Genomic DNA, 24,947 nt, shown 5'->3' with positions numbered 1-24,947 from the left:
ATGTCTGGCGGTGGTTCCGGCGAGTCGAGCCGGTGGTCCCGGCGTGTCCGGCAGGTGCTTCTGGTCTGTCTGGCAGGTGGTTCTGGCGTGTCTGGCACAAGGTTCTGGCACGTCTGAGAGGTGGTTCCGGTACGCCCGACAGGTGATTCTGGAGTGTCCGCCACGTGGTTCTGGCATACCCTGCAGGTGATATTTGCGTGTCTGGCAGGTGTGTTTTGCAAGTCGAGCATGTGGCTCAGGCATGCTCAGCAGGTGCTTCTGGCGTGTCCTGCACGTGGTTCTGGTGTGTCTGAGAGCTGGTTCTGGCATGTCCGGCAGATGATTCCGGAGTGTCCACAAAGTGGTTCTGGCATACGCGGCAGGTGATTTTGGCGTGTCAGGTAGGTGGTTCCTGCGAGTCGACTAGGTGGTTCCGGCGTGCTCGGCAGGTGGTTCAGGCGGGTCTGGCAGGTGGTTTCGGTCTGTTCGGGGTGTGGTTCCGGCATCTCAGGCACATGGTTCTGGCACGTCTGAGAGGTGGTTCCGGCCGGCCCGACAGGTGTTTCCGGAGAGTCCGCAAAGTGGTTCTGGCGTAGCTGGCAGGTGATGTTGGAGTGACCGGCAGGTGGTTCCAGCAAGCCCGGCAGGTGATACCGGAGTGTCTGCCGTGTGGTTCTGGCGTAGCCGGCAGGTGATTTTGGCGTGTCCAGCAGGTGGTTCCGGCGAGCTCGGCAGGTGGTACCGGCGTGTCCAGAACACGGTTCTGGCACGTCTGAGAGATGGTTCTGGCATGCCAGGCAGGTGATTCCGGAATGTCCGGCATGTGGTTCTGGCACCTCAGAGAGCTGGTTCCGGCATGCCCGGCAGGTGGTTCCGGAGTGTCTGCCGAGTGGTTCTGGCGTAGCCGGCAGGTGATTTCGGCGTGTCCAGTAAGTGGTTCTGGGGAGTGGAGCAGGTGGTTCCGGCATAGTCGGCAGGTGGTTCCGGCGTGTCCGGCACATGGTTCTGGCACGTCTGAGAGGTGGTTCCGGCATGCCCGGCAGGTGATTCCAGAGTGTTCGCCACGTGGTTCTGGCGTACCCGGAAGGTGATTTTGGCGTGTCTGGCAGGTGTTTCTTGCAAGTCGAGCATGTGGCTCAGGCATGCTCAGCAGGTGCTTCCAGCGTGTCCGGCACGTGGTTCTGGTGTGTCTGAGAGCTGGTTCTGGCATGTCCGGAAGATGATTCCGGAGTGTCCACCAAGTGGCTCTGGCATACCCGGCAGGTGATTTTGGGGTGTCAGGTAGGTGGTTCCGGTGAGTCGAGTAGGTGGTTCCGGCGTGCTCAGCAGGTGGTTCAGGCGGGTCTGGCAGGTGGTTTCGGTCTGTTAGGGCTGTGGTTCCGGCATCTCAGGCACATGGTTCTGGCACGTTTGAGAGGTGGTTCCGGCAGGCCCGACAGGTGTTTCCATGGTGTTCGCCAAGTGGTTCTGGCATAGCTGGAAGGTGATGTTGGCGTGACCGGCAGGTGGTTCCAGCCAGCCCGGCAGGTGATTCCGGAGTGTCCGGCATGTGGTTCTGGCACCACTGAGAGGTGGTTCCGGAATGCCTGACATGTGATTCCGGAGTGTCTGCCGAGTGGTTCTGGCGTAGCCGGCAGGTGATTTTGGCATGTCCAGCAGGTGGTTCCGGCGAGCTCGGCACGTGGTACCGGCGTGTCCGGAACATGGTTCTGGTACGTCTGTTAGGTGGTTCCGGCATGCCCGGCAGGTGATTCCGGAGTCTCCGGCATGTGGTTCTGGCACCCCTGAGAGGTGGTTCCGGCATGCCCGGCAGGTGGTTCTGGAGTGTCTTCCGAGTGGTTCTGGCATACCCGGCAGGTGCTTCCGGCGTCTCCAGCACTTGGTTCTGGTGTGTCTGAGAGCTGGTTCCGGCATGTCCGGCAGATGATTCCGGAGTGTCCGCCAAGTGGTTCTGGCATACCCAGCAGGTGATTTTGGCGTTTCAGGGAGGTGGTACCGGTGAGTCGAGCAGGTGGTTCCGGCATGCTCAGCAGGTGGTTCAGGCGGTTCTGGCAGGTGGTATGCGTCTGTTCGGGGTGTGGTTCCAGCATCTCATGAACACGTTTCTGGCACGTCTGAGATGTGGTTCCAGCCGGCCCGACAGGTGTTTCCGCAGTGTCCGCCAAGCGGTTCTGGCGTAGTTGGCAGGTGATTTTGGCATGACCGGCAGGTGGTACCAGCAAGCCTGGCAGGTGATTCCAAAGTGTTCACCAACTGGTTGTGGCGTAGCCGGCAGGTGATTTTTGCGTGATCGGCAGGTGGTTCTGGCGAGTCGAGCAGGTGGTTCCGGCGTGCTCGGCTGGTGCTTCCGGGGTCATTGGCACGGGGTTCTGGCATGTCTGAGAGGTGGTTCCTGCATGCCCGGCAAGTGATTCCGGAGTGTTCGCCAAGTGGTTCTGGCATAGTCGGCAGGTGATTTTGGCATGTCCGGCAGGTGGTTCAGGCGAGTTGAGCAGGTGGTTCCAACGAGCTTGCTAGGTGCTTCCGGTGTCTCCGGCACGTGTTTCTGGAACATCTGACAGGTGGTTCCGGCATGCCCGAAAGGTGATTCCGGTCTGTCCGGTAGGTGGTTCCAGCCTGCACGGCATGTGGTTCTGGTACGTCTCAGAGGTGGTTGCGCATGCCCAACAGGTGATTCCGGACTGTCCGCCATATGGTTCTGGCACGTCTGAGAGGTGGTTCCGGCATGCCCGGCAGGTCATCCCAGAGAGTCCTCCAAGTGGTTCTGGCATAACACGCAGGTGATTTTGGCGTGTCTGGCAGGTTGTTCCGCTGTGCTTGGCAAGTGGTTCAGGCTTGGCCGGCAGGTGGTTCCAGACTGTCCAGGACGTGTTTCCAGCTTCTCCGGCAGGTGGTTCTGGTACGTCTGAGAGGTGGTTCCGCCATGGCTGGCAGGTGATTCCGGACCGTCCCCCAGGTGGTTCTGGCATAGCCAGCAGTTGATATTGGCCTGTCCGGCAGGTGGTTCCAGCCAGTCGAACAGGTGGCTCCGGCGTGATCGGCAGGTGGTTCCGGTCTGTCTTCTAGGTGATTCCGGCGTGTCCGGCACGTGCTTCCGGCACGTCTGAGGGGTGGTTGCGGCATGCGCGACAGGTGATTTCGGAGTGTCCGCCAGGTGGTTCTGGCGTACCCAGCAGGTGATTTTGGCGTGTCCGGCACGTGTTTCTGGCACATCTGACTGGTGGTTCCGGCATGCCAAAAGTTGATTCCGGTCTGTCCAGTAGGTGGTTCCGGCGTGCACGGCATGTGGTTCTGGTGCGTCTCAGAGGTGGTTGCGTATGCCCAACAGGTGATTCCAGACTGTCCGCCACGTGCTTCTGGCACGTCTGAGAGGTGGTTCCAACATGCCCGGCAGGTCATTTCGGAGAGTCGTCCAAGTGGTTCTGGCATAGCCCGCAGGTGATTTTGGCGTGTCCGGCAGGTGGTTCCGCCGTGCTCGGCAGGTGGTTCAGGCATGGCCGTCACGTGGTTCCAGTCTGTCCAGGACGTGTTTCCAGCTTCTACAGCAGGTGGTTCTGGTACGTCTGAGAGGTGGTTCCGCCATGGCTGGCAGGTGATCCCGGACTGTCCCCCAGGTGGTTCTGGCATAGCCAGCAGTTGATATTGGCCTGTCCGGCAGGTGGTTCCAGAGAGTCGAACAGGTGGCTCCGGCGTTCTTGGCAGGTGGTTCCTGTCTGTCCGGTAGGTGTTTCCGGCGTGTCTGGCACGTGCACCCGGCGCGTCTGAGAGGTGGTTCCGGCATGCGCGGCAGGTGATTCCGTAGTGTCCGCCAGGTGTTTCTGGCATACCCGGCAGGTGATTTTGGCGTTTCCGGCAGGTGTTTCTGGCGAGTCGAGCAGGTGGCTCCGGCATGCTCGGCAGGTGCTTCTGGCGTCTCCGGCACGTGGTTCTGGTGTGTCTGAGAGCTGGTTCGGGCATGTCCGGCAGATGATTCCGGAGTGTCCGCCAAGTGGTTCTGGCATACCCGGCTGGTGATTTGGGCATGTCAGGTAGGTGGTTCCGGCGAGTCGAGCAGGTGGCTCCGGCGTGCTCGGCAGGTTGTTCAGACGGGTCTGGCAGGTGTTTTCCGTCTTTTCGGGGTGTGGTTCCAGCATCTCATGCACATGGTTCTGGCACGTCTGAGATGTGGTTCCGGCCGGCCCAACAGGTGTTTCCACAGTGTCCGCCAAGTGCTACTGGCGTAGTTGGCAGGTGATTTTGGCATGACCGGCAGGTAGTTCCAGCAAGCCCGGCAGGTGATTCCGAAGTGTTCCCCAACTGGTTGTGGCGTAGCCGGCAGGTGATTTTTGCGTGTCCGGCAGGTGGTTCTGGCGAGTCGAGCAGGTGGTTCCGGCGTGCTCGGCAGGTGCTTCCGGGGTCATTGGCACGTGGTTCTGGCATATCTGAGAGGTGGTTCCGGCATGCCCGGCAGGTTATTCCGGAGTGTTCGCCAAGTGTTTGCGGCGTAGCCGGCAGGTGATTTTGCATGTCCAGCGGTCGTTCCGGCGGGTCGAGCCGGTGGTTCCGGCGTGTCCGGCAGGTGGTTCCGGTCTGTCCGGCAGGTGGTTCTGTGGTGTCCGGCACGAGGTTCAGTCTGAGAGGCTGTGCCGGCATGCCCCTCACGTGATTCCGGCTTGTCCCCGAAGTGGTGCTGGTGTAGCGGGCCGGTGATTTTGGCGTGTCCGGCAGGTGGTTCAGGCGAGTTGAGCACGTGGTTCCGGCGTGCTCGGCTGGTGCTTCCGGGGTCATTGGCACGGGGTTCTGGCATGTCTGAGAGGTGGTTCCTGCATGCCCGGCAAGTGATTCCGGAGTGTTCGCCAAGTGGTTCTCGCATAGTCGGCAGGTGATTTTGGCATGTCCGGCAGGTGGTTCAGGCGAGTTGAGCAGGTGGTTCCAATGTGCTTGGCAGGTGCTTCCGGCGTCTCCGGCACGTGTTTCTGGCACATCTGACAGGTGGTTCCGGCATGCCCGAAAGGTGATTCCGGTCTGTCCGGTAGGTGGTTCCAGCCTGCACGGCATGTGGTTCTGGTACGTCTCAGAGGTGGTTGCGCATGCCCAACAGGTGATTCCGGACTGTCCGCCACATGGTTCTGGCACGTCTGAGAGGTGGTTCCGGCATGCCCGGCAGGTCATCCCAGAGAGTCCTCCAAGTGGTTCTGGCATAACACGCAGGTGATTTTGGCGTGTCTGGCAGGTTGTTCCGTTGTGCTTGGCAGGTGGTTCAGGCTTGGCCGGCAGGTGGTTCCAGACTGTCCAGGACGTGTTTCCAGCTTCTCCGGCAGGTGGTTCTGGTACGTGTGAGAGGTGGTTCCGCCATGGCTGGCAGGTGATCCCGGACCGTCCCCCAGGTGGTTCTGGCATAGCCAGCAGTTAATATTGGCCTGTCCGGCAGGTGGTTCCAGCCAGTCGAACAGGTGGCTCCGGCGTGCTCGGCAGGTGGTTCCGGTCTGTCCGCTAGGTGATTCCGGCGTGTCCGGCACGTGCTTCCGGCACGTCTGAGAGGTGGTTCCGGCATGCGCGACAGGTGATTTCGGAGTGTCCGCCAGGTGGTTCTGGCGTACCCGGCAGGTGATTTTGGCGTGTCCGGCAGGTGTTTCTGGCGAGTCGAGCAGGTGGCTCCGGCATGCTCGGCAGGTGCTTCCGGCGTCTCCGGCACGTGGTTCTGGTGTGTCTGAGAGCTGGTTCCGGCATGTCCGGCAGATGATTCCGGAGTGTCCGCCAAGTGGTTCTGGCATACCCGGCTGGTGATTTGGGCATGTCAGGTAGGTGGATCCGGCGAGTCAAGCAGGTGGCTCCGGCGTGCTCGGCAGGTTGTTCAGACGGGTCTGGCAGGTGTTTTCCGTCTGTTCGGGGTGTGGTTCCAGCATCTCATGCACATGGTTCTGGCACGTGTGAGATGTGGTTCCGGCCGGCCCGACAGGTGTTTCCACAGTGTCCGCCAAGTGGTACTGGCGTAGTTGGCAGGTGATTTTGGCATGACCGGCAGGTGGTTCCAGCAAGCCCGGCAGGTGATTGCGAAGTGTTCCCCAACTGGTTGTGGCGTAGTCGGCAGGTGATTTTTGCGTGTCCGGCAGGTGGTTCTGGCGAGTCGAGCAGGTGGTTCCGGCGTGCTCGGCAGGTGCTTCCGGGGTCATTGGCACGTGGTTCTGGCTTATCTGAGAGGAGGTTCCGGCATGCCCGGCAGGTGATTCCGCAGTGTTCACCAAGTGTTTCCGGCGTAGCCGGCAGGTGATTTTGCATGTCCAGCGGTCGTTCCGGCGGGTCGAGCCGGTGGTTCCGGCGTGTCCGGCAGGTGGTTCCGGTCTGTCCGGCAGGTGGTTCTGTGGTGTCCGGCACGAGGTTCAGTCTGAGAGGCTGTGCCGCCATGCCCCTCACGTGATTCCTGCTTGTCCCCGAAGTGGTGCTGGTCTAGCGGGCAGGTGATTTTGGCGTGTCCGGCAGGTGGTTCAGGCGAGTTGAGCGGGTGGTTGCGACGTGCTCGCCTGGTGCTTCCGGCGTCTCCAGCACGTGTTTCTGGCACATCTGACTGGTGGTTCCGGCATGCCCAAAAGTGGATTCCGGTCTGTCCGGTAGGTGGTTCCGGCGTGCACGGCACGTGGTTCTGGTACGTCCCAGAGGTGGTTGCGTATGCCCAACAGGTGATTCCGGACTGTCCGCCACGTGCTTCTGGCACGTCTGAGAGGTAGTTCCTACATGCCCGGCAGGTCATTTCGGAGAGTCGTCCAAGAGGTTCTGGCGTAGCCCGCAGGTGATTTTGGCGTGTCCGGCAGGTGGTTCCGCCATGCTCGGCAGGTGGTTCAGGCATGGCCGTCACGTGGTTCCAGTCTGTCCAGGACGTGTTTCCAGCTTCTCCGGCAGGTGGTCCTGGTACGTCTGAGAGGTGGTTCCGCCATGGCTGGCAGTTGATCCCGGACTGTCCCCCAGGTGGTTCTGGCATAGCCAGCAGTTAATATTGGCCTGTCCGGCAGGTGGTTCCAGCCAGTCGAACAGGTGGCTCCGGCGTGCTCGGCAGGTGGTTCCGGTCTGTCCGCTAGGTGATTCCGGCGTGTCCGGCACGTGCTTCCGGCACGTCTGAGAGGTGGTTCCGGCATGCGCGACAGGTGATTTCGGAGTGTCCGCCAGGTGGTTCTGGCGTACCCAGCAGGTGATTTTGGCGTGTCCGGCAGGTGTTTCCGGCGAGTCGAGCAGGTGGCTCTGGCATGCTCGGCAGGTGCTTCCGGCGTCTCCGGCACGTGGTTCTGGTGTGTCTGAGAGCTGGTTCCGGCATGTCCGGCAGATGATTCCGGAGTGTCCGCCAGGTGGTTCTGGCATACCCTGCAGGTGATTTTGGCGTGTCCGGCAGGTGTTTGTGGCGAGTCGACCAGGTGGCTCCGGCATGCTCGGCAGGTGCTTCCGGCGTCTCCGGCACTTGGTTCTGGTGTGTCTGAGAGCTGGTTCCGGCATGTCCGGCAGATGATTCCGGAGTGTCCGCCAAGTGGTTCTGGCATACCCAGCAGGTGATTTTGGCGTGTCAGGGAGGTGGTACCGGTGAGTCGAGCTGGTGGTTCCGGCGTGCTCAGCAGGTGGTTCCGGTGGTTCTGGCAGGTGGTATCCGTCTGTTCGGGGTGTGGTTCCAGCATCTCATGAACACGTTTCTGGCACGTCTGAGATGTGGTTTCAGCCGGCCCGACAGGTGTTTCCGCAGTGTCCGCCAAGCGGTTCTGGCGTAGTTGGCAGGTGATTTTGGCATGACTGACAGGTGGTTCCAGCAAGCCTGGCAGGTGATTCCAAAGTGTTCACCAACTGGTTGTGGCGTAGCCGGCAGGTGATTTTTGCGTGATCGGCAGATGGTTCTGGCGAGTCGAACAGGTGGTTCCGGCGTGCTCGGCTGGTGCTTCCGGGGTCATTGGCACGGGGTTCTGGCATGTCTGAGATGTGGTTCCTGCATGCCCGGCAAGTGATTCCGGAGTGTTCGCCAAGTGGTTCTGGCATAGTCGGCAGGTGATTTTGGCATGTCCGGCAGGTGGTTCTGGCTAGTTGAGCAGGTGGTTCCAACGTGCTTGGCAGGTGCTTCCGGCGTCTCCGGCACGTGTTTCTGGCACATCTGACAGGTGATTCCGGCATGCCCGAAAGGTGATTCCGTTCTGTCCGGTAGGTGGTTCCAGCCTGCACGGCATGTGGTTCTGGTACGTCTCAGAGGTGGTTGCGCATGCCCAACAGGTGATTCCGGACTGTCCGCCACATGGTTCTGGCATGTCTGAGAGGTGGTTCCGGCCGGCCCGACAGGTGTTTCCACAGTGTCCGCCAAGTGGTACTGGCGTAGTTGGCAGGTGGTTTTGGCATGACTGGCAGGTGGTTCCAGCAAGCCCGGCAGGTGATTCCGAAGTGTTCCCCAACTGGTTGTGGCGTAGCCGGCAGGTGATTTCTGCGTGTCCGGCAAGTGGTTCTGGCGAGTCGAGCAGGTGGTTCCGGCGTGCTCGGCAGGTGCTTCCGGGGTCCTTGGCACGTGGTTCTGGCATATCTGAGAGGTGGTTCCGGCATGCCCGGCAGGTGATTCCGGAGTGTTCGCCAAGTGTTTCCGGCGTAGCCGGCAGGTGAGTTTGCATGTCCAGCGGTCGTTCCGGTGGGTCGAGCTGGTGGTTCCGGCGTGTCCGGCAGGTGGTTCCGGTCTGTCCGGCAGGTGGTTCTGTGGTGTCCGGCACGAGGTTCAGTCTGAGAGGCTGTGGCGGCATGCCCCTCACGTTATTCCGGCAGGTCCCCGAAGTGGTGCTGGTGTAGCGGGCAGGTGATTTTTGCGTGATCGGCAGGTGGTTCTGGCGAGTCGAGCAGGTGGTTCCGGCGTGCTCGGCTGGTGCTTCCGGGGTCATTGGCACGGGGTTCTGGCATGTCTGAGAGGTGGTTCCTGCATGCCCGGCAAGTGATTCCGGAGTGTTCGCCAAGTGGTTCTGGCATAGTCGGCAGGTGATTTTGGCATGTCCGGCAGGTGGTTCAGGCGAGTTGAGCAGGTGGTTCCAACGTGCTTGGCAGGTGCTTCCGGCGTCTCCGGCACGTGTTTCTGTCACATCTGACAGGTGGTTCCGGCATGCCCGAAAGGTGATTCCGGTCTGTCCAGTAGGTGGTTCCAGCCTGCACGGCATGTGGTTGTGGTACGTCTCAGAGGTGGCTGCGCATGCCCAACAGGTGATTCCGGACTGTCCGCCACATGGTTCTGGCACGTCTGAGAGGTGGTTCCGGCATGCCCGGCAGGTCATCCCAGAGAGTCCTCCAAGTGGTTCTGGCATAACACGCACGTGATTTTGGCGTGTCTGGCAGGTTGTTCCGTTGTGCTTGGCAGGTGGTTCAGGCTTGGCCGGCAGGTGGTTCCAGACTGTCCAGGACGTGTTTCCAGCTTCTCCGGCAGGTGGTTCTGGTACGCCTGAGAGGTGGTTCCGCCATGGCTGACAGGCAATTCCGGACCATCCCCCAGGTGGTTCTGGCATAGCCAGCAGTTGATATTGGCCTGTCTGCCAGGTGGTTCCAGCGAGTCGAAGAGGTGGCTCCGGCGTGCTCGGCAGGTGGTTCCGGTCTGTCCGGTAGGTGATTCCGGCGTGTCCGGCATGTGCTTCCGGCACGTCTCAGAGGTGGTTCCGGCATGCACGACAGGTGATTTTGGAGTGTCCGCCAGGTGGTTCTGGCGTACCCGGCAGGTGATTTTGGCGTGTCCGGCAGGTGTTTCTGGCGAGTCGAGCAGGTGGCTCCGGCATGCCTCGGCAGGTGCTTCCGGCGTCTCCGGCACGTGGTTCTGGTGTGTCTGAGAGCTGGTTCCGGCATGTCCGGCAGATGATTCCAGAGTGTCCGCCAAGTGGTTCTGGCATACCCGGCTGGTGATTTGGGCATGTCAGGTAGGTGGTTCCGGCGAGTCGAGCAGGTGGCTCCGGCGTGCTTGGCAGGTTGTTCAGACGGGTCTGGCAGGTGTTTTCCGTCTCTTCGGGGTGTGGTTCCAGCAGCTCATGCACATGGTTCGGGCACCTCTGAGATGTGGTTCCGGCCGGCCCGACAGGTGTTTCCACAGTGTCCGCCCAGTGGTACTGGCGTAGTTGGCAGGTGATTTTGGCATGACCGGCAGGTGGTTCCAGCAAGCCCGGCAGGTGATTCCGAAGTGTTCCCCAACTGGTTGTGGCGTAGCCGGCAGGTGATTTTTGCTTGTCCGGCAGGTGGTTCTGGCGAGTTGAGCAGGTGGTTCCGGCGTGTTCGGCAGGTGTCTCCGGGGTCATTGGCACGTGGTTCTGGCATATCTGAGAGGTGGTTCCGGCATGCCCGGCAGGTGATTCCGGAGTGTTCGCCAAGTGTTTCCGGCGTAGCCGGCAGGTGATTTTGCATGTCCAGCGGTCGTTCCGGCGGGTCGTGCTGGTGGTTCCGGCGTGTCCGGCAGGTGGTTCCGGTATGTCCGGCAGGTGGTTCTGTGGTGTCCGGCACGAGGTTCAGTCTGAGAGGCTGTGCCGGCATGCCCCTCACGTGATTCCGGCTTGTCCCCGAAGTGGTGCTGGTGTAGCGGGCAGGTGATTTTGGCGTGAGCGGCAGGTGGTTCAGGCGAGTTGAGCAGGTGGTTGTGACGTGCTCGGCAGGTGCTTCCGGCGTCTCCGGCACGTGTTTCTGGCACATCTGACTGGTGGTTCCGGCATGCCCAAAAGTTGATTCCGGTCTGTCCGGTAGGTAGTTCCGGCGTGCACGGCACGTGGTTCTGGTACGTGTCAGAGGTGGTTGCGTATGCCCAACAGGTGATTCCGGACTGTCCGCCACGTGCTTCTGGCACCTCTGAGAAGTGGTTCCGGAATGCCTGACATGTGATTCCGGAGTGTCTGCCGAGTGGTTCTTGCATAGCCAGCAGCTGACTTTGGCGTGTCAAATAGGTGGTTCTGGGGAGTGGATCAGCTGGTTCCGGCATACTCAGCAGGTGGTACCGGCGTGTCCGTAACATGGTTCTGGCAAGTCTGAGAGGCGGTTCCAGCATGTCCGGTAGGTGATTCCGGAGTGTTCGCCAAGTCGTTCTGGCGTAGCCGGCGGGTGATTTTGCATGTCCGGCGGTGGTTCCGCCGATTCGAGCCGGTGGTTCCGGCGTCACCGGCAGGTGGTTCCCGTCTGTCCAGCAGGTGGTTCTGGGGTGTCCGGCACGAGGTTCTGGCACGTCTGAGAGGTTGTGTCGGCATGCGCTTCACGTGATTCCGGCTTGTCCACCAAGTGGTTCTGGTGTAGCGGGCAGGTGAGTTTGGCATGTCCGGCAGGTGTGACCGGTGAGTCAAGCAGGTGGTTCCGGCGAGTGTTTCCTGTGTTTCCGGTCTGTCCGGGAGATGGTTCCGGCCTGTCCGGCACGTGCTTCTGGCACTTCGGAGAGGTTGTGCTGGCATGCCCGGCAGGTGATTCTGGAGTGTCCGCCAAGTGGTTCTTTCGTAGCCGGCAGGTGATTTTGGTGTGACCGGCAGGTGGTTCTGGCGAGTCAAGCAGGTGGTCCCGGCGTGTCCGGCAGGTGGTTCCGGTCTGTCCTGGAGGTGGTTCCGGAGTGTCTGCCGAGTGGTTCTGGCATAGCCGGCAGGTGATTTTGGCGTGTCCAGCAGGTGGTTCCGGCGAGCTCGGCAGGTGGTACCGGCGTGTCCGGAACATGGTTCTGGCACGTCTGAGAGATGGTTCTGGCATGCCCGGCAGGTGATTCCGGAGGGTCCGGCATGTGGTTCTGGCACCTCTGAGAGGTGGTTCCGGCATGCCCGGCAGGTGGTTCCTGAGTGTCTGCCGAGTGGTTCTGGCGTAGCCGGCAGGTGATTTTGGCGTGTCCAGCTGGTGGTTCTGGGGAGTGGAGCAGGTGGTTCCGGCATACTCGGCAGGTGGTACCGGCGTGTCCAGAACATTTTTCTGGCAAGTCTGAGAGGTGGTTCCGGCATGCCCGGCAGGTGAAGCGGAGTGTTCGCCAAGTGGTTCTGGCGTAGCCGGCAGGTGATTTTGCATGTCTGGCGGTGGTTCCGGCGAGTCGAGCCGGTGGTCCCGGCGTGTCCGGCAGGTGCTTCTGGTCTGTCTGGCAGGTGGTTCTGGCGTGTCTGGCACAAGGTTCTGGCACGTCTGAGAGGTGGTTCCGGTACGCCCGACAGGTGATTCTGGAGTGTCCGCCACGTGGTTCTGGCATACCCTGCAGGTGATATTTGCGTGTCTGGCAGGTGTGTTTTGCAAGTCGAGCATGTGGCTCAGGCATGCTCAGCAGGTGCTTCTGGCGTGTCCTGCACGTGGTTCTGGTGTGTCTGAGAGCTGGTTCTGGCATGTCCGGCAGATGATTCCGGAGTGTCCACAAAGTGGTTCTGGCATACGCGGCAGGTGATTTTGGCGTGTCAGGTAGGTGGTTCCTGCGAGTCGACTAGGTGGTTCCGGCGTGCTCGGCAGGTGGTTCAGGCGGGTCTGGCAGGTGGTTTCGGTCTGTTCGGGGTGTGGTTCCGGCATCTCAGGCACATGGTTCTGGCACGTCTGAGAGGTGGTTCCGGCCGGCCCGACAGGTGTTTCCGGAGAGTCCGCAAAGTGGTTCTGGCGTAGCTGGCAGGTGATGTTGGAGTGACCGGCAGGTGGTTCCAGCAAGCCCGGCAGGTGATACCGGAGTGTCTGCCGTGTGGTTCTGGCGTAGCCGGCAGGTGATTTTGGCGTGTCCAGCAGGTGGTTCCGGCGAGCTCGGCAGGTGGTACCGGCGTGTCCAGAACACGGTTCTGGCACGTCTGAGAGATGGTTCTGGCATGCCAGGCAGGTGATTCCGGAATGTCCGGCATGTGGTTCTGGCACCTCAGAGAGCTGGTTCCGGCATGCCCGGCAGGTGGTTCCGGAGTGTCTGCCGAGTGGTTCTGGCGTAGCCGGCAGGTGATTTCGGCGTGTCCAGTAAGTGGTTCTGGGGAGTGGAGCAGGTGGTTCCGGCATAGTCGGCAGGTGGTTCCGGCGTGTCCGGCACATGGTTCTGGCACGTCTGAGAGGTGGTTCCGGCATGCCCGGCAGGTGATTCCAGAGTGTTCGCCACGTGGTTCTGGCGTACCCGGAAGGTGATTTTGGCGTGTCTGGCAGGTGTTTCTTGCAAGTCGAGCATGTGGCTCAGGCATGCTCAGCAGGTGCTTCCAGCGTGTCCGGCACGTGGTTCTGGTGTGTCTGAGAGCTGGTTCTGGCATGTCCGGAAGATGATTCCGGAGTGTCCACCAAGTGGCTCTGGCATACCCGGCAGGTGATTTTGGGGTGTCAGGTAGGTGGTTCCGGTGAGTCGAGTAGGTGGTTCCGGCGTGCTCAGCAGGTGGTTCAGGCGGGTCTGGCAGGTGGTTTCGGTCTGTTAGGGCTGTGGTTCCGGCATCTCAGGCACATGGTTCTGGCACGTTTGAGAGGTGGTTCCGGCAGGCCCGACAGGTGTTTCCATGGTGTTCGCCAAGTGGTTCTGGCATAGCTGGAAGGTGATGTTGGCGTGACCGGCAGGTGGTTCCAGCCAGCCCGGCAGGTGATTCCGGAGTGTCCGGCATGTGGTTCTGGCACCACTGAGAGGTGGTTCCGGAATGCCTGACATGTGATTCCGGAGTGTCTGCCGAGTGGTTCTGGCGTAGCCGGCAGGTGATTTTGGCATGTCCAGCAGGTGGTTCCGGCGAGCTCGGCACGTGGTACCGGCGTGTCCGGAACATGGTTCTGGTACGTCTGTTAGGTGGTTCCGGCATGCCCGGCAGGTGATTCCGGAGTCTCCGGCATGTGGTTCTGGCACCCCTGAGAGGTGGTTCCGGCATGCCCGGCAGGTGGTTCTGGAGTGTCTTCCGAGTGGTTCTGGCATACCCGGCAGGTGCTTCCGGCGTCTCCAGCACTTGGTTCTGGTGTGTCTGAGAGCTGGTTCCGGCATGTCCGGCAGATGATTCCGGAGTGTCCGCCAAGTGGTTCTGGCATACCCAGCAGGTGATTTTGGCGTTTCAGGGAGGTGGTACCGGTGAGTCGAGCAGGTGGTTCCGGCATGCTCAGCAGGTGGTTCAGGCGGTTCTGGCAGGTGGTATGCGTCTGTTCGGGGTGTGGTTCCAGCATCTCATGAACACGTTTCTGGCACGTCTGAGATGTGGTTCCAGCCGGCCCGACAGGTGTTTCCGCAGTGTCCGCCAAGCGGTTCTGGCGTAGTTGGCAGGTGATTTTGGCATGACCGGCAGGTGGTACCAGCAAGCCTGGCAGGTGATTCCAAAGTGTTCACCAACTGGTTGTGGCGTAGCCGGCAGGTGATTTTTGCGTGATCGGCAGGTGGTTCTGGCGAGTCGAGCAGGTGGTTCCGGCGTGCTCGGCTGGTGCTTCCGGGGTCATTGGCACGGGGTTCTGGCATGTCTGAGAGGTGGTTCCTGCATGCCCGGCAAGTGATTCCGGAGTGTTCGCCAAGTGGTTCTGGCATAGTCGGCAGGTGATTTTGGCATGTCCGGCAGGTGGTTCAGGCGAGTTGAGCAGGTGGTTCCAACGAGCTTGCTAGGTGCTTCCGGTGTCTCCGGCACGTGTTTCTGGAACATCTGACAGGTGGTTCCGGCATGCCCGAAAGGTGATTCCGGTCTGTCCGGTAGGTGGTTCCAGCCTGCACGGCATGTGGTTCTGGTACGTCTCAGAGGTGGTTGCGCATGCCCAACAGGTGATTCCGGACTGTCCGCCACATGGTTCTGGCACGTCTGAGAGGTGGTTCCGGCATGCCCGGCAGGTCATCCCAGAGAGTCCTCCAAGTGGTTCTGGCATAACACGCAGGTGATTTTGGCGTGTCTGGCAGGTTGTTCCGCTGTGCTTGGCAAGTGGTTCAGGCTTGGCCGGCAGGTGGTTCCAGACTGTCCAGGACGTGTTTCCAGCTTCTCCGGCAGGTGGTTCTGGTACGTCTGAGAGGTGGTTCCGCCATGGCTGGCAGGTGATTCCGGACCGTCCCCCAGGTGGTTCTGGCATAGCCAGCAGTTGATATTGGCCTGTCCGGCAGGTGGTTCCAGCCAGTCGAACAGGTGGCTCCGGCGTGATCGGCAGGTGGTTCCGGTCTGTCTTCTAGGTGATTCCGGCGTGTCCGGCACGTGCTTCCGGCACGTCTGAGGGGTGGTTGCGGCATGCGCGACAGGTGATTTCGGAGTGTCCGCCAGGTGGTTCTGGCGTACCCAGCAGGTGATTTTGGCGTGTCCGGCACGTGTTTCTGGCACATCTGACTGGTGGTTCCGGCATGCCAAAAGTTGATTCCGGTCTGTCCAGTAGGTGGTTCCGGCGTGCACGGCATGTGGTTCTGGTGCGTCTCAGAGGTGGTTGCGTATGCCCAACAGGTGATTCCAGACTGTCCGCCACGTGCTTCTGGCACGTCTGAGAGGTGGTTCCAACATGCCCGGCAGGTCATTTCGGAGAGTCGTCCAAGTGGTTCTGGCATAGCCCGCAGGTGATTTTGGCGTGTCCGGCAGGTGGTTCCGCCGTGCTCGGCAGGTGGTTCAGGCATGGCCGTCACGTGGTTCCAGTCTGTCCAGGACGTGTTTCCAGCTTCTACAGCAGGTGGTTCTGGTACGTCTGAGAGGTGGTTCCGCCATGGCTGGCAGGTGATCCCGGACTGTCCCCCAGGTGGTTCTGGCATAGCCAGCAGTTGATATTGGCCTGTCCGGCAGGTGGTTCCAGAGAGTCGAACAGGTGGCTCCGGCGTTCTTGGCAGGTGGTTCCTGTCTGTCCGGTAGGTGTTTCCGGCGTGTCTGGCACGTGCACCCGGCGCGTCTGAGAGGTGGTTCCGGCATGCGCGGCAGGTGATTCCGTAGTGTCCGCCAGGTGTTTCTGGCATACCCGGCAGGTGATTTTGGCGTTTCCGGCAGGTGTTTCTGGCGAGTCGAGCAGGTGGCTCCGGCATGCTCGGCAGGTGCTTCTGGCGTCTCCGGCACGTGGTTCTGGTGTGTCTGAGAGCTGGTTCGGGCATGTCCGGCAGATGATTCCGGAGTGTCCGCCAAGTGGTTCTGGCATACCCGGCTGGTGATTTGGGCATGTCAGGTAGGTGGTTCCGGCGAGTCGAGCAGGTGGCTCCGGCGTGCTCGGCAGGTTGTTCAGACGGGTCTGGCAGGTGTTTTCCGTCTTTTCGGGGTGTGGTTCCAGCATCTCATGCACATGGTTCTGGCACGTCTGAGATGTGGTTCCGGCCGGCCCAACAGGTGTTTCCACAGTGTCCGCCAAGTGCTACTGGCGTAGTTGGCAGGTGATTTTGGCATGACCGGCAGGTAGTTCCAGCAAGCCCGGCAGGTGATTCCGAAGTGTTCCCCAACTGGTTGTGGCGTAGCCGGCAGGTGATTTTTGCGTGTCCGGCAGGTGGTTCTGGCGAGTCGAGCAGGTGGTTCCGGCGTGCTCGGCAGGTGCTTCCGGGGTCATTGGCACGTGGTTCTGGCATATCTGAGAGGTGGTTCCGGCATGCCCGGCAGGTTATTCCGGAGTGTTCGCCAAGTGTTTGCGGCGTAGCCGGCAGGTGATTTTGCATGTCCAGCGGTCGTTCCGGCGGGTCGAGCCGGTGGTTCCGGCGTGTCCGGCAGGTGGTTCCGGTCTGTCCGGCAGGTGGTTCTGTGGTGTCCGGCACGAGGTTCAGTCTGAGAGGCTGTGCCGGCATGCCCCTCACGTGATTCCGGCTTGTCCCCGAAGTGGTGCTGGTGTAGCGGGCAGGTGATTTTGGCGTGTCCGGCAGGTGGTTCAGGCGAGTTGAGCACGTGGTTCCGGCGTGCTCGGCTGGTGCTTCCGGGGTCATTGGCACGGGGTTCTGGCATGTCTGAGAGGTGGTTCCTGCATGCCCGGCAAGTGATTCCGGAGTGTTCGCCAAGTGGTTCTCGCATAGTCGGCAGGTGATTTTGGCATGTCCGGCAGGTGGTTCAGGCGAGTTGAGCAGGTGGTTCCAATGTGCTTGGCAGGTGCTTCCGGCGTCTCCGGCACGTGTTTCTGGCACATCTGACAGGTGGTTCCGGCATGCCCGAAAGGTGATTCCGGTCTGTCCGGTAGGTGGTTCCAGCCTGCACGGCATGTGGTTCTGGTACGTCTCAGAGGTGGTTGCGCATGCCCAACAGGTGATTCCGGACTGTCCGCCACATGGTTCTGGCACGTCTGAGAGGTGGTTCCGGCATGCCCGGCAGGTCATCCCAGAGAGTCCTCCAAGTGGTTCTGGCATAACACGCAGGTGATTTTGGCGTGTCTGGCAGGTTGTTCCGTTGTGCTTGGCAGGTGGTTCAGGCTTGGCCGGCAGGTGGTTCCAGACTGTCCAGGACGTGTTTCCAGCTTCTCCGGCAGGTGGTTCTGGTACGTGTGAGAGGTGGTTCCGCCATGGCTGGCAGGTGATCCCGGACCGTCCCCCAGGTGGTTCTGGCATAGCCAGCAGTTAATATTGGCCTGTCCGGCAGGTGGTTCCAGCCAGTCGAACAGGTGGCTCCGGCGTGCTCGGCAGGTGGTTCCGGTCTGTCCGCTAGGTGATTCCGGCGTGTCCGGCACGTGCTTCCGGCACGTCTGAGAGGTGGTTCCGGCATGCGCGACAGGTGATTTCGGAGTGTCCGCCAGGTGGTTCTGGCGTACCCGGCAGGTGATTTTGGCGTGTCCGGCAGGTGTTTCTGGCGAGTCGAGCAGGTGGCTCCGGCATGCTCGGCAGGTGCTTCGGGCGTCTCCGGCACGTGGTTCTGGTGTGTCTGAGAGCTGGTTCCGGCATGTCCGGCAGATGATTCCGGAGTGTCCGCCAAGTGGTTCTGGCATACCCGGCTGGTGATTTGGGCATGTCAGGTAGGTGGATCCGGCGAGTCAAGCAGGTGGCTCCGGCGTGCTCGGCAGGTTGTTCAGACGGGTCTGGCAGGTGTTTTCCGTCTGTTCGGGGTGTGGTTCCAGCATCTCATGCACATGGTTCTGGCACGTGTGAGATGTGGTTCCGGCCGGCCCGACAGGTGTTTCCACAGTGTCCGCCAAGTGGTACTGGCGTAGTTGGCAGGTGATTTTGGCATGACCGGCAGGTGGTTCCAGCAAGCCCGGCAGGTGATTGCGAAGTGTTCCCCAACTGGTTGTGGCGTAGACGGCAGGTGATTTTTGCGTGTCCGGCAGGTGGTTCTGGCGAGTCGAGCAGGTGGTTCCGGCGTGCTCGGCAGGTGCTTCCGGGGTCATTGGCACGTGGTTCTGGCTTATCTGAGAGGAGGTTCCGGCATGCCCGGCAGGTGATTCCGCAGTGTTCACCAAGTGTTTCCGGCGTAGCCGGCAGGTGATTTTGCATGTCCAGCGGTCGTTCCGGCGGGTCGAGCCGGTGGTTCCGGCGTGTCCGGCAGGTGGTTCCGGTCTGTCCGGCAGGTGGTTCTGTGGTGTCCGGCACGAGGTTCAGTCTGAGAGGCTGTGCCGCCATGCCCCTCACGTGATTCCTGCTTGTCCCCGAAGTGGTGCTGGTCTAGCGGGCAGGTGATTTTGGCGTGTCCGGCAGGTGGTTCAGGCGAGTTGAGCGGGTGGTTGCGACGTGCTCGCCTGGTGCTTCCGGCGTCTCCAGCACGTGTTTCTGGCACATCTGACTGGTGGTTCCGGCATGCCCAAAAGTGGATTCCGGTCTGTCCGGTAGGTGGTTCCGGCGTGCACGGCACGTGGTTCTGGTACGTCCCAGAGGTGGTTGCGTATGCCCAACAGGTGATTCCGGACTGTCCGCCACGTGCTTCTGGCACGTCTGAGAGGTAGTTCCTACATGCCCGGCAGGTCATTTCGGAGAGTCGTCCAAGAGGTTCTGGCGTAGCCCGCAGGTGATTTTGGCGTGTCCGGCAGGTGGTTCCGCCATGCTCGGCAGGTGGTTCAGGCATGGCCGTCACGTGGTTCCAGTCTGTCCAGGACGTGTTTCCAGCTTCTCCGGCAGGTGGTCCTGGTACGTCTGAGAGGTGGTTCCGCCATGGCTGGCAGTTGATCCCGGACTGTCCCCCAGGTGGTTCTGGCATAGCCAGCAGTTAATATTGGCCTGTCCGGCAGGTGGTTCCAGCCAGTCGAACAGGTGGCTCCGGCGGGCTCGGCAGGTGGTTCCGGTCTGTCCGCTAGGTGATTCCGGCGTGTCCGGCACGTGCTTCCGGCACGTCTGAGAGGTGGTTCCGGCATGCGCGACAGGTGATTTCGGAGTGTCCGCCAGGTGGTTCTGGCGTACCCAGCAGGTGATTTTGGCGTGTCCGGCAGGTGTTTCCGGCGAGTCGAGCAGGTGGCTCTGGCATGCTCGGCAGGTGCTTCCGGCGTCTCCGGCACGTGGTTCTGGTGTGTCTGAGAGCTGGTTCCGGCATGTCCGGCAGATGATTCCGGAGTGTCCGCCAAGTGGTTCTGGCATACCCGGCTGGTGATTTGGGCATGTCAGGTAGGTGGTTCCGGCGAGTCGAGCAGGTGGCTCCGGCGTGCTCGGCAGGTTGTTCAGACGGGTCTGGCAGGTGTTTTCCGTCTGTTCGGGGTGTGGTTCCAGCATCTCATGCACATGGTTCTGGCACGTGTGAGATGTGGTTCCGGCCGGCCCGACAGGTGTTTCCACAGTGTCCGCCAAGTGGTACTGGCGTAGTTGGCAGGTGATTTTGGCATGACCGGCAGGTGGTTCCAGCAAGCCCGGCAGGTGATTCCGAAGTGTTCCCCAACTGGTTGTGGCGTAGCCGGCAGGTGATTTTTGCATGTCCGGCAGGTGGTTCTGGCGAGTCGAGCAGGTGGTTCCGGCGTGCTCGGCAGGTGCTTCCGGGGTCATTGGCACGTGGTTCTGGCTTATCTGAGAGGTGGTTCCGGCATGCCCGGCAGGTGATTCCGGAGTGTTCGAGAAGTGTTTCCGGCGTAGCCGGCAGGTGATTTTGCATGTCCAGCGGTCGTTCCGGCGGGTCGAGCCGGTGGTTCCGGCGTGTCCGGCAGGTGGTTCCGGTCTGTCCGGCAGGTGGTTCTGTGGTGTCCGGCACGAGGTTCAGTCTGAGAGGCTGTGCCGGCATGCCCCTCACGTGATTCCGGCTTGTCCCCGAAGTGGTGCTGGTGTAGCGGGCAGTTGATTTTGGCGTGTCTGGCAGGTGGTTCAGGCGAGTTGAGCAGGTGGTTCCGGCGTGCTCGGCTGGTGCTTCCGGGGTCATTGGCACGGGGTTCTGGCATGTCTGAGAGGTGGTTCCTGCATTCCCGGCAAGTGATTCCGGAGTGTTCGCCAAGTGGTTCTGGCATAGTCGGCAGGTGATTTTGGCATGTCCGGCAGGTGGTTCAGGCGAGTTGAGCAGGTGGTTCCAACGTGCTTGGCAGGTGCTTCCGGCGTCTCCGGCACGTGTTTCTGGCACATCTGACAGGTGGTTCCGGCATGCCCGAAAGGTGATTCCGGTCTGTCCGGTAGGTGGTTCCAGCCTGCACGGCATGTGGTTCTGGTACGGCTCAAAGGTGGTTGCGCATGCCCAACAGGTGATTCCGGACTGTCCGCCACATGGTTCTGGCACGTCTGAGAGGTGGTTCCGGCATGCCTGGCAGGTCATCCCAGAGAGTCCTACAAGTGGTTCTGGCATAACACGCAGGTCATTTTGGCGTGTCTGGCAGGTTGTTCCGTTGTGCTTGGCAGGTGGTTCAGGCTTGGCCGGCAGGTGGTTCCAGACTGTCCAGGACGTGTTCCCAGCTTCTCCGGCAGGTGGTTCTGGTACGTGTGAGAGGTGGTTCCGCCATGGCTGGCAGGTGATCCCGGACTGTCCCCCAGGTGGTTCTGTCATAGCCAGCAGTTAATATTGGCCTGTCCGGCAGGTGGTTCCAGCCAGTCGAACAGGTGGCTCCGGCGTGCTCGGCAGGTGGTTCCGGTCTGTCCGGTAGGTGATTCCGGCGTGTCCGGCACGTGCTTCCGGCACGTCTGGAGGTGGTTCCGGCATGCGTGACAGGTGATTTCGGAGTGTCCGCCAGGTGGTTCTGGCGTACCCGGCAGGTGATTTTGGCGTGTCCGGCAGGTGTTTCTGGCGAGTCGAGCAGGTGGCTCCGGCATTCTCGGCAGGTGCTTCTGGCGTCTCCAGCACGCGGTTCGGGTGTGTCTGAGAGCTGGTTCCGGCATGTCCGGCAGATGATTCCGGAGTGTCCGCCAAGTGGTTCTGGCATACCCGGCTGGTGATTTTGGCATGTCAGTTAGGTGGTTCCTGCGAGTCGAGCAGGTGGCTCCGGCGTGCTCGACAGGTTGTTCAGACGGGTCTGGCAGGTGTTTTCCGTCTGTTCGGGGTGTGGTTCCAGCATCTCATGCACATGGTTCTGGCACGTGTGAGATGTGGTTCCGGCCGGCCCGACAGGTGTTTCCACAGCGTCCGCCAAGTGGTACTGGCGTAGTTGGCAGGTGATTTTGGCATGACCGGCAGGTGGTTCCAGCAAGCCCGGCAGGTGATTCCGAAGTGCTCCCCAACTGGTTGTGGCGTAGCCGGCAGGTGATTTTTGCGTGTCCGGCAGGTGGTTCTGGCGAGTCGAGCAGGTGGTTCCGGCGTGCTCGGCAGGTGCTTCCGGGGTCATTGGCACGTGGTTCTGGCTTATCTGAGAGGTGGTTCCGGCATGCCCGGCAGGTGATTCCGGAGTGTTCGCCAAGTGTTTCCGGCGTAGCCGGCAGGTGATTTTGCATGTCCAGCGGTCGTTCCGGCGGGTCGAGCCGGTGGTTCCGGCGTGTCCGGCAGGTGGTTCCGGTCTGTCCGGCAGGTGGTTCTGTGGTGTCCGGCACGAGGTTCAGTCTGAGAGGCTGTGCCGGCATGCCCCTCACGTGATTCCGGCTTGTCCCCGAAGTGGTGCTGGTGTAGCGGGCCGGTGATTTTGGCGTGTCCGGCAGGTGGTTCAGGCGAGTTGAGCAGGTGGTTGCGACGTGCTCGGCAGGTGCTTCCGGCGTCTCCGGCACGTGTTTCTGGCACATCTGACTGGTGGTTCCGGCATGCCCAAAAGTTGATTCCGGTCTGTCCGGTAGGTGGTTCCGGCGTGCACGGCACGTGGTTCTGGTACGTGTCAGAGGTGGTTGCGTATGCCCAACAGGTGATTCCGGACTGTCCGCCACGTGCTTCTGGCACGTCTGAGAGGTGGTTCCAACATGTCCGGCAGGTCATTTCGGAGAGTCGTCCAAGTGGTTCTGGCGTAGCCCGCAGGTGATTTTGGCGTGTCCGGCAGGTGGTTCCGCCATGCTCGGCAGGTGGTTCAGGAATGGCCGTCACGTGGTTCCAGTCTGTCCCGGACGTGTTTCCAGCTTCTCCGGCAGGTGGTTCTGGTACGTGTGAGAGGTGGTTCCGCCATGGCTGGCAGGTGATCCCGGACTCTCCCCCAGGTGGTTCTGGCATAGCCAGCAGTTAATATTGGCCTGTCCGGCAGGTGGTTCCAGCCAGTCGAACAGGTGGCTCCGGCGTGCTCGGCAGGTGGTTCCGGTCTGTCCGCTAGGTGATTCCGGCGTGTCCGGCACGTGCTTCCGGCACGTCTGAGAGGTGGTTCCGGCATGCCCGAAAGGTGATTCCGGTCTGTCCGGTAGGTGGTTCCAGCCTGCACGGCATGTGGTTCTGGTACGTCTCAGAGGTGGTTGCGCATGCCCAACAGGTGATTCCGGACTGTCCGCCACATGGTTCTGGCACGTCTGAGAGGTGGTTCCGGCATGCCCGGCAGGTCATCCCAGAGAGTCCTCCAAGTGGTTCTGGCATAACACGCAGGTGATTTTGGCGTGTCTGGCAGGTTGTTCCGTTGTGCTTGGCAGGTGGTTCAGGCTTGGCCGGCAGGAGGTTCCAGACTGTCCAGGACGTGTTTCCAGCTTCTCCGGCAGGTGGTTCTGGTACGTGTGAGAGGTGGTTCTGCCATGGCTGGCAGGTGATCCCGGACTGTCCCCCAGGTGGTTCTGGCATAGCCAGCAGTTGATATTGGCCTGTCCGGCAGGTGGTTCCAGCCAGTCGAACAGGTGGCTCCGGCGTGCTCGGCAGGTGGTTCCGGTCTGTCCGGTAGGTGATTCCGGCGTGTCCGGCACGTGCTTCCGGCACTTCTGAGAGGTGGTTCCGGCATGCGCGACAGGTGATTTCGGAGTGTCCGCCAGGTGGTTCTGGCGTACCCGGCAGGTGATTTTGGCGTGTCCGGCAGGTGTTTCTGGCGAGTCGAGGAGGTGGCTCCGGCATGCTCGGCAGGTGCTTCCGGCGTCTCCGGCACGTGGTTCTGGTGTGTCTGAGAGCTGGTTCCGGCATGTCCGGCAGATGATTCCGGAGTGTCCGCCAAGTGGTTCTGGCATACCCGGCTGGTGATTTGGGCATGTCAGGTAGGTGGTTCCGGCGAGTCGAGCAGGTGGCTCCGGCGTGCTCGGCAGGTTGTTCAGACGGGTCTGGCAGGTGTTTTCCGTCTGTTCGGGGTGTGGTTCCAGCATCTCATGCACATGGTTCTGGCACGTGTGAGATGTGGTTCCGGCTGGCCCGACAGGTGTTTCCACAGTGTCCGCCAAGTGGTACTGGCGTAGTTGGCAGGTGATTTTGGCATGACCGGCAGGTGGTTCCAGCAAGCCCGGCAGGTGATTCCGAAGTGTTCCCCAACTGGTTGTGGCGTAGCCAGCAGGTGATTTTTGAGTGTCCGGCAGGTGGTTCTGGCGAGTCGAGCAGGTGGTTCCGGCGTGCTCGGCAGGTGCTTCCGGGGTCATTGGCACGTGGTTCTGGCATATCTGAGAGGTGGTTCCGGCATGCCCGGCAGGTGATTCCGGAGTGTTTGCCAAGTGTTTCCGGCGTAGCCGGCAGGTGATTTTGCATGTCCAGCGGTCGTTCCGGCGGGTCGAGCCGGTGGTTCCGGCGTGTCCGGCAGGTGGTTCCGGTCTGTCCGGCAGGTGGTTCTGTGGTGTCCGGCACGAGGTTCAGTCTGAGAGGCTGTGCCGGCATGCCCCTCACGTGATTCCGGCTTGTCCCCGAAGTGGTGCTGGTGTAGCGGGCAGGTGATTTTGGCGTGTCCGGCAGGTGGTTCAGGCGAGTTGAGCAGGTGGTTGCGACGTGCTCGGCAGGTGCTTCCGGCGTCTCCCGCACGTGTTTCTGGCACATCTGACTGGTGGTTCCGGCATGCCCAAAAGTTGATTCCGGTCTGTCCGGTAGGTGGTTCCGGCGTGCACGGCACGTGGTTCTGGTACGTCTCAGAGGTGGTTGCGTATGCCCAACAGGTGATTCCGGACTGTCCGCCACGTGCTTCTGGCACGTCTGAGAGGTGGTTCCAACATGTCCGGCAGGTCATTTCGGAGAGTCGTCCAAGTGGTTCTGGCGTAGCCCGCAGGTGATTTTGGCGTGTCCGGCAGGTGGTTCCGCCAAGCTCGGCAGGTGGTTCAGGAATGGCCGTCACGTGGTTCCAGTCTGTCCAGGACGTGTTTCCAGCTTCTCCGGCAGGTGGTTCTGGTACGTGTGAGAGGTGGTTCCGCCATGGCTGGCAGGTGATCCCGGACTCTCCCCAAGGTGGTTCTGGCATAGCCAGCAGTTAATGTTGGCCTGTCCGGCAGGTGGTTCCAGCCAGTCGAACAGGTGGCTCCGGCGTGCTCGGCAGGTGGTTCCGGTCTGTCCGCTAGGTGATTCCGGCGTGTCCGGCACGTGCTTCCGGCACGTCTGAGAGGTGGTTCCGGCATGCGCGACAGGTGATTTCGGAGTGTCCGCCAGGTGGTTCTGGCGTACCCGGCAGGTGATTTTGCGTGTCCGGCAGGTGTTTCTGGCGAGTCGAGCAGGTGGCTCCGGCATGCTCGGCAGGTGCTTCCGGCGTCTCCGGCACGTGGTTCTGGTGTGTCTGAGAGCTGGTTCCGGCATGTCCGGCAGATGATTCCGGAGTGTCCGCCAAGTGGTTCTGGCATACCCGGCTGGTGATTTGGGCATGTCAGGTAGGTGGTTCCGGCGAGTCGAGCAGGTGGCTCCGGCGTGCTCGGCAGGTCGTTCAGACGGGTCTGGCAGGTGTTTTCCGTCTGTTCGGGGTGTGGTTCCAGCATGTCATGCACATGGTTCTGGCACGTCTGAGATGTGGTTCCGGCCGGCCCGACAGGTGTTTCCACAGTGTCCGCCAAGTGGTACTGGCGTAGTTGGCAGGTGATTTTG

Source organism: Equus caballus, chromosome 26, assembly GCF_041296265.1.
Source record: "Equus caballus isolate H_3958 breed thoroughbred chromosome 26, TB-T2T, whole genome shotgun sequence".
In the NCBI taxonomy this organism is placed as follows: Eukaryota; Metazoa; Chordata; class Mammalia; order Perissodactyla; family Equidae; genus Equus; species Equus caballus.
Note: the sequence above shows the minus strand (reverse complement) of the source record.